The sequence below is a fragment of the Numenius arquata genome, chromosome 11, assembly GCF_964106895.1.
Source record: "Numenius arquata chromosome 11, bNumArq3.hap1.1, whole genome shotgun sequence".
In the NCBI taxonomy this organism is placed as follows: domain Eukaryota; kingdom Metazoa; phylum Chordata; class Aves; order Charadriiformes; family Scolopacidae; genus Numenius; species Numenius arquata.
In genome coordinates, this window is record NC_133586.1 from 33,522,263 (window position 1) to 33,530,444 (window position 8,182).

Genomic DNA, 8,182 nt, shown 5'->3' on the forward strand with positions numbered 1-8,182 from the left:
CATATTATGTGGTGATGAACTTTTCCATCCCCGCAGATATTAAACAAAATGTTAAACAGCAGTTACTAATGCTAGACACTTCAAAATTAGCAAGTCCAGATAACGGCATCTTTTTCTTCAAAAAGACTTTCAAGAGAGCTGGGTAAGGAACTTTACACATGGTTGATCTTGATTTCCAGTAAACTTGGACAATCAGAGTCAACAAAAAATGTACCAATATTTTGAAAGAATAAAGTGGATAATCTAGGTAATTATAAGCCTATCAATCCAAGATTGCTCTCCAGTACAATAATAAAATGGCTTATAAAGAAAACAATTCATCAAGAATTAAAGATGGGGAATAGAATTTGGCAAATCAGTGTGGATTAGAGGAGAATAAATTTGCTATCTTGATATTTTCACTGATAATGAACAACTATACTGCTGTAATAAGTTGCTGTATTCTCTGATTTCAGAAAAGCCTTTGATTTGGTATTACATGAGGTTTTGATCAAGAAGCAAAGATAATACCAACGCAGTACAGGACTCGAGCAGAATGAAACCCAGTATAGCGAGAGGTCTCAAATGTACATGCAAACAGGAGAATATTGCCTAACAAGTCTGGTTTCAGCATGGTCCTCTTGGAATCAGTTACTGGGTTTTCTGCTACTCAGTTTTTCCTCCATGTCAAGGAAAAATCCCTTGAAATCGTCCCTTACAGTTTTCTGGTGACCAAGATCTGAGGGACTGATAAATTTAACAGGGCAGCATACTTACACAGAGCAATCTGGATTGCCTGGATACAATAGCCAAGGTGAGGCAACATATTTGGAAACAAAATAAAGGCAGTATTTACAGGGCAGGGGCAATTCAGCCTCAGAAGGAGATGACTCTGGAAAGGACACAAGGTCTCTGCTCATGGCCAGCTCAATGGAAGTGCCTAGAGCCATTTGTTGTGGCTAATATAACTCTCAGGAGCATCTTGAAATGAGAAAACAGGTACCAGGCTGCTGTAGTACCTTACTCTGTGCTGAGGTTGACATATAAGAAAGATGTTGGATAGCTGGAAATGCATAGGAGAAAAGCTGCAAGCCTTAAGAAAGAACTGGGAGATGTTTTTTTCAACATAGGATACTTCTGGGGAATAATCAATTTAATTTATCCCGGGACAGGAGAAGGAAGGACTTGAGTATGTCCTGCAAGTATGTATTCAAGAAACAGGACACTGGTGATGGGACAATCCCAGTGCCAGAAGACGTTCTAGGGGCTGACAGTTGAAAGCAGGCAAATTCAGATGAGTAAGAAGATGCACATATTTGACTTGTAGTGATTGTAACTGCCGCAGTCAAGCAGCACAGCACGACCAAACACACTCCTGTTGGGAGGCAAATCTCCGCAGGTAATGGCAAGGCAAAACCTGTGAGCAGATCTGATGAACGGAGAGTAGAAATGGGAGCCGTTCCAGACAGTCTGGCTAATGGAGGGGAAAGCTATGACTGAAAAGATGAAATTGCAATGTGAAGGCACTGCAGGAGTATCCAAGGGTGTAAAGATTGAGTAATATATCCAGACTGATGCGTGTGGCATTTACCTAGTAGTTATTTGCCATCTCTAGTCACTGATTTCAGTCCTTCATTCTTTAAACACAGCAAATCATTCAGGGGAAGGAAGATTCAGCAAAAACCCATGAATGCAGTTAACTGATTGAGGTATTTTCTTTCCTTTCACATATGAGGCGCCAGAATCTCACTGCCTGTCTAAGCAAGAGAAACTTCTGATGTTCAGACAATAGAACTGTGGAAACTTGATTCTTAAAATAGCAAGAAGAAGGAAAAAAAAAGACATGTAAAATATAAACCTGTGCTTGAGAAGCAGAACTTTCCTCTTCTCCCTTTTGTAAGAGGAGAGGAAAGAATACTCCTTTGTACCCCCTGATACTTCAAGCTCTTTCAGATGAGATTTAATCACTCAAGAGAGCTGTTTGGAGCTTTTGTTCAAGATTTCATGCAACTAAGAGAGAAGCAGGTGCCACTTCAGAGTCTCATGTTACGATAATTGCAAGGATAAAGAGAGGCAAAGAAAAAGATCTGCATGTTCCCCAACAGTCCTAACTGTGCCTGAAAGCACTTGCTTCCCAAAGTAATCCCCTACTTACCCCAGATACTTGATGACTTACTGGTGGCATTCAGTAAGAGGTAGCCAACTTCAACAGACTCTCTAATTATAGCATGACCTGTTGCTAATTACTGTTTGACTAACCCACTGCTGTTGTATTATCACCCTACATAAATAATACCCACTCTCCTCTGGCAGTGTTTACAGAGCTGATTTCCCACTCAGCCTTGACTCAAAGCTGTAAACAGTCCCCCAGTGACACCAGCTGCTCCAGTCAGACCCCGCGGGTGGGAGCCCTGCCTCACACATTCGTTAGTAGCGAGTGATGGACACAAGTGCTGAGCAAATGTGACAGCCACCACCTTGGCCAACAAACGGCCAGCTCAGCTGAGGTCCTCAGGAGCTGGAAGTGTGGACTGATGTGGCTTCAAGGGAGGTGCTGAGGGTTCCACGCGCCCCAGAGCAGGACCGTTTCCAAACACAATGTTTTCAAGGCAATGTACCAGTATTGTCAAACACCAGATGTTTCATCCCACCATAAACATTTTGGGAAGACTGTTGATCAAATCTGGCTGCTGGGTCCAGCCCTGCATGCTTTCTAGACTCTTTCCCTAGTGACCTGCTTAGACTGAAGGATCGTAGCCTTTCCAGACCATCTCCTGCTGAGGCTGGAAGGTCCAGCTCATATTCTGCCTCTCTGAAGCTACCACTGCCAGGAGGCTTTTAAACCCTGGCTTCACTTGGCCACCGTTTCTTGATGCCCAATCTCCCACCCCTCGTTGCCCAAGCAGGAATAACATGCCATTTAATTTTAAATTTTCAGAAAGAAACTTCTAAAAACCATGTTGAAAGCATTTTGCAATTCTCATGAGCAACATGAGATTTGAAATTTCCACTTTTAATTCCCAAGTACAAAGAATCTCTGATTTTCTGGCAGTTATAGCCACCCCTGTGAAGATTCTAGCAAATAAATTAACTGGTAAGAAAACTCATGGGAACAGCAAATTTTTAACTGAATACTGTGCACTTATTAAGTTCTGAATTTGCAATGGCAAGAACTAGCAATGAAAATCTGGTTTGGTCATTAAGATAATCCAACTGGGCAAAGAAATCAACAGCGTGTGACTCGTGGATCCCATGAAACTTAAGAAAAACAGCTGCAGTACCAGCAACCAAAAAACTGCAATGAATGGACCACAAATGGAAAATAAGTATAGGAAAGAATCTGCATGCTGTCAGCAAAGTTTATCAGTCATATTACTTTATCTTAATCTAAAATTAATCTACATCTAAAATCGTCCAGTATAAACATATGTATTCAATCATATACCCCCCATAGTTATTGGGAGTGAGATATTCCTTACTCTTGAGCTCACCTGGACTCATAGTGTGTTCCTCTTGTGATAAATTAGTTTGGAGGCTGGAACATGCTCAGACTGTGGGGATATACGGACAGGATGGTCTGTGACACTGGGAACGGGCCTGGCATCAGGGCACAAGCAACATCACTGAAAGTCTTTATTTTGAAATTCTGTAGTTTTAAACAAGGAAAAGATTTGGTCACAACCAGACATAACAGCTTAAGAAAGACCCCAAATTTCTCAGCTTTTGTCTCTGAAAAATGTGATACACAGCATGTCTTTTGTGGATTCCTTTGGGGCAGAAGTTTGCTGCATGGAAAGAGCTTCTGCTGGCCATGGAGGTTTTAAGTCTTCTTCATTTGTAAGCTACCTTTTCTCATGTTTCACTAATAGTCCCTTACTTTCACCCAACTGTTTAAGCTTCATTCTTTCATGGTCTCAGTACTTATATCATACGCTTGTTGTACTGAATATGCATCAGCTGGGGTCTGAGCCTGACCAGGGCTGAACAACTGCAGAGAATCTGAATTGCGCCATAGGAACAGGAAAGCAAGAGTTGGCAAGTTTCCTTTAAGAAGGTGCAGAGGGGAATTCACACCTTGCCCAGCACACCTGTAGGATGCTCCAGCCTATATAATTTCCTCCTTCTTGTTGTTTCCAGGCACGTACATGGAAGTACAGCGAGTATAGCAATGCAGGGGACGATACAGCACTGCTCTGCAAATTGTGTAGCTATTTATAAAAACACAAAAAGTGGCTTTAAAAGTTGGTATTGTGATTTCCTGTCATTTTGTACTCCCTTTATGGAGTACAGGGATACACAGTGGTGGAGAAGGAGTAGCTGCAGCCTACAGATGCAGTTTAGTATTTTGAGACTGCTTTTAAAAACTACTATGTGGGTGTTTGCCAAAGTATCTTTTTTTGTATTTTCTTTGCTGCTGGTGAAACAACCAACTTTTACTCATACTTACACAGTCTATCATAAAGTAAATTAAAAAACCTACTTGTCCTAAGAAGTTGTAAAGTACTAAATTAGCCAAAAATAAATGTTCTTGTTGGGAAACAAGTCCCAGATGTTTCTGCCAGACTCCTTCCTTCCAAAGCTACGGTCCACAACCCAGCCTGGATACGAGGAAAAAACTTTCACTGTTGTTGAAACAAAGACAGATAATCACTTGAGAGGCATTTCTATCCACAGTCCATGGACATCTTTCCCAGGGCTGGGAGGGAAAATCAGCAGGGGCCTGGTTCACATGGTGCTAATGGGAAATCTCGAGTCCCTGTCAGAGCTTCCTCAGGACATGGCTGGAAGCAGAATTAGCACACCAGAGGAAGGACCACAGGGAAAGTATGAAAATGGAGGGTTTTCATGTGCGCCTTCCTTATGCACGGCCAAGAACTGCTGCTGGCATGAGACGGCCAAGTCACCAGATGGGCAATCCCTTCAGAAATTCTCCTCCTCCCTCTGTCAACTGCTATTACAAGGACAGGTATATCATAAAATATCTATCTTGTGGGTCTCCTGCACCCTTGGAAAAGTAATTTAGGCATTCAGTGCCTATTTCACCTTCCATCTTTTTTATCCATTTGAATCAAAACTTGCTGGGGATGGGACAGTGTTTAATGCTGCAGTTTAATGCAGATCCTTGAAGCACCAGAAACCAAACAGGCCAGACAGTGAATCCATCGGGTCTGAGAAGAGCTCTTAGGGCAACTTGCAAATCCTTTCAGGAGAGTGGCCCAGGCAGGGACTTTAATCTTAAGAGTTCCCATGAGAGCCGCTCCTCCTTAAACATGCTACACCGCTTGTGTGGGGCAGAATTGAGGGCTCTGATTTTGGCCTCTGGACTGCCCTCCCAGGTATGTTCCTGCTTGTACAGGCAGCTTTGGGACCACACACATCTCATGCCTGACTGCCCTGGAGCCAGCCTATGCCGCCCTTTCCACTCAACAGCAGAAATCTTTTTTTACTGGATCTGGATAAATTATCTGAGAGGAAACTGCAGTGTTTAAAAGAAACGAAGAAAAGTAAGAATAGCTTCAGAAGTATAAACAGAAACAATGCCCTTCTGAAGAGCTGTAGAGGCAAACCAGGTACAGCTCCTCTCCAGCCTGTCCTCCCCATCCTGCCTGTCTCATAACTAAGCTTTTCTCATCTAAGAGGGAAGAAAGGATTACACCCTCTCCCATCTCAAGCACCACACAAAGCATACAATTAGCAAGTGAAGGAAAGTTAACAGTACTGCATTCGCGTAGACCGTGAGAAACCCAGACACAGGGAGGTTAAAGGCCATGATGAGGACTACAAAATCAAATGAGTAGTAGATCTAGGATGATAAATCAGCTTTTCCCTACTCTGAGCCTGCACAACATGTGCATTACCAACAGGTAATCTTCTCTCCTTCCACAAGTACGAAACAGGACTCCAGATTTTGGAGTGCCTTTAAGTCACCTGCTCGGCCTTACTCTCTTCCAATTAAATTAATCAACCATGAAAAACACAATACCATGGCTGCAGAACAGTTTTATTAACACCCTCTAGATAAGCTGAGTTTAACATTTGGCTCCCAGGCAGTTCAGATGTGGTTCCCATGTCAGGGCTATGCCACACGAATGGCAGCAGAGCTGTGCTGACAGCAGCCTAGTGGCTAATGCAGCCCGTGGCTGGCTGTGTGGCCTGGGCAGCACTGCTCCGGCAGCCACAATCTCCCTCTCCGTAGCTTTCATGGGTGTTGTGGCTCTTGCTGCCCAAGGCTACAACATGCAGCTCCTCCATCAGGTGAGCTGGCCGCTCTCCTTCCAGAGATGCCACAAAAGATGCCCCCTGGTGTGGCTCATCTGCCCAGAGCTTCACCTCTATTGACCTGACTGGCAGATACTTGAAGCTTGAAGGTAGGTTTTGTCCCCCAAAACGATAACCTTGGAAGGTTGTGCCTGAGTCTGTCACTGACCCAAAATAACAAAAGATCAGAACCTTTTTCTCCTTCAGTGCAGAGGTGCGGCAGTAAATGTCTCTGTTAAATTGCCACTCCGCGTTAGAGCACGGGATGCCAGAATAAACTACCAGAGCCTTTTCACACCGCACAAACCAAGAATTTATAATTCTTGGTTTGCTGTCTGATTGTCATACAGCTCATGCTCTCCAGCCACATGGTGGCCATAACTCACTCTGCTGCACCAAGCAAAGTCTTTCAAATTCAACAAACTAAATACCAGCACAGTTCTTGATGGCCATTACCATTAAATGTTTATTCACTCTGTGAGCAAATGAACTTGTGCTTTGGAATAGTTGTGGCTACCAACACTTGTCTAACTTTAAGAAGCTTTTCTAACACTTTGTGAACTTCTGTTATTAAATATAATTTTACTTCTATCTTCTGGACAGCAACGTATTTTTTTGGAGGAGGACGGCTCTAAAACAACTGCATAGCATGCTTTTAACTAAGACTTTTTAACTAAGACTTCCTGTTTATGCAAAAGTAAAATCACTGCACTACACTAAGCACTGGAGTTATATTTGTCCAAAACCAGGAAGGGAGAAAAAGCAGAAACCTCTTCTGACTTTTCTTGTGTTTCTTAGGAACCTGTATGGGAAACAAAACCACCAAGAAAATACTTGAAGTTAAAAGCTTTGACAGCTTAGAACTTCATGTGAGCTTCAGGTAAGACCAAGTCTCTCACCATCAGTCCAAACAGGGCAGCAAAACACAGAGCTAGAAGTACCATTCCTATCAGGAGAGCGCCTCAGCACTCTACGCTAACCGGATTTGGCGGTCTCAGTTCAGAGGTACCACGAGCGTGTTTCTATGGACGTGTTCCTACAAACCTGGAGCCTGGTGGACATGCATGCGAGTGGCACTATGACAAATTAAGTTCTTAAGCACCTAGCAGTTCCCTCAGCTTCCTGTGCCCTAAAGACCTGCCAAAACTCATGGATGAAGAAACCAGAAAATGCAAAAAAAAAAAAGGTGTTTCCTCAGGACAGCAGCTGTAAAGGGGGAACAAACTTTAATCCTCTCCTGCTGTAACAAACCCCATCATTTCTTTGAAGTCCCCCATACTTCCAAGTACTCCCTTCCAAATGCAAGCTAATGAGCTCTCAGTGGTAATGCTTTGCCACGGTGGAAGGAATCTCACTGCTTTTGCAAGAGGTGTGATCGGATAAAAAGCGTTAATGATACTGCCTTCATGAACAATTCCTTCAAACACAGATTATTGAACGTGGTTTATTTATATATTTCATAGCTAAAAAGCTTGCTGAATCTCTTCTGCTGCACAGGCTTTGTGCTCCAGTGCAGCAACAAGCTTACCCCTACTGGAAAAGCTGGTAAATCCCGATGCTAAGGTACACTCTTGGACTGCTTGTTTGCGGTATGTGACCAGACCCTTCTCAGGGCTCACTAGCTGTTTCCCAGAGTCTAAGTTCAAAAGACAGTTTCACCTTGGGTTGTACTATTCACTGCAAAATCAGCAAGAACAGCCACACTGGCGGAAACACTGCCATCAGCTTCCACAAGTTGGCTTGGTCCCTGCTAGAGAATACAAAACACCAGACCTCACAGAAGGGTTGAATGAGGGTCAAGAAATAGATACCCTCTACAGAGGATTTGCCAAGCGCAGCAGGAGATGGCAGTCCTCCAATGACCATGCACTCACTCATCTCGCATCTTACTACTTGATACCAGTTCAAAAACTGCCACCTCTTCCCTACACTACAAAGTAAAAAA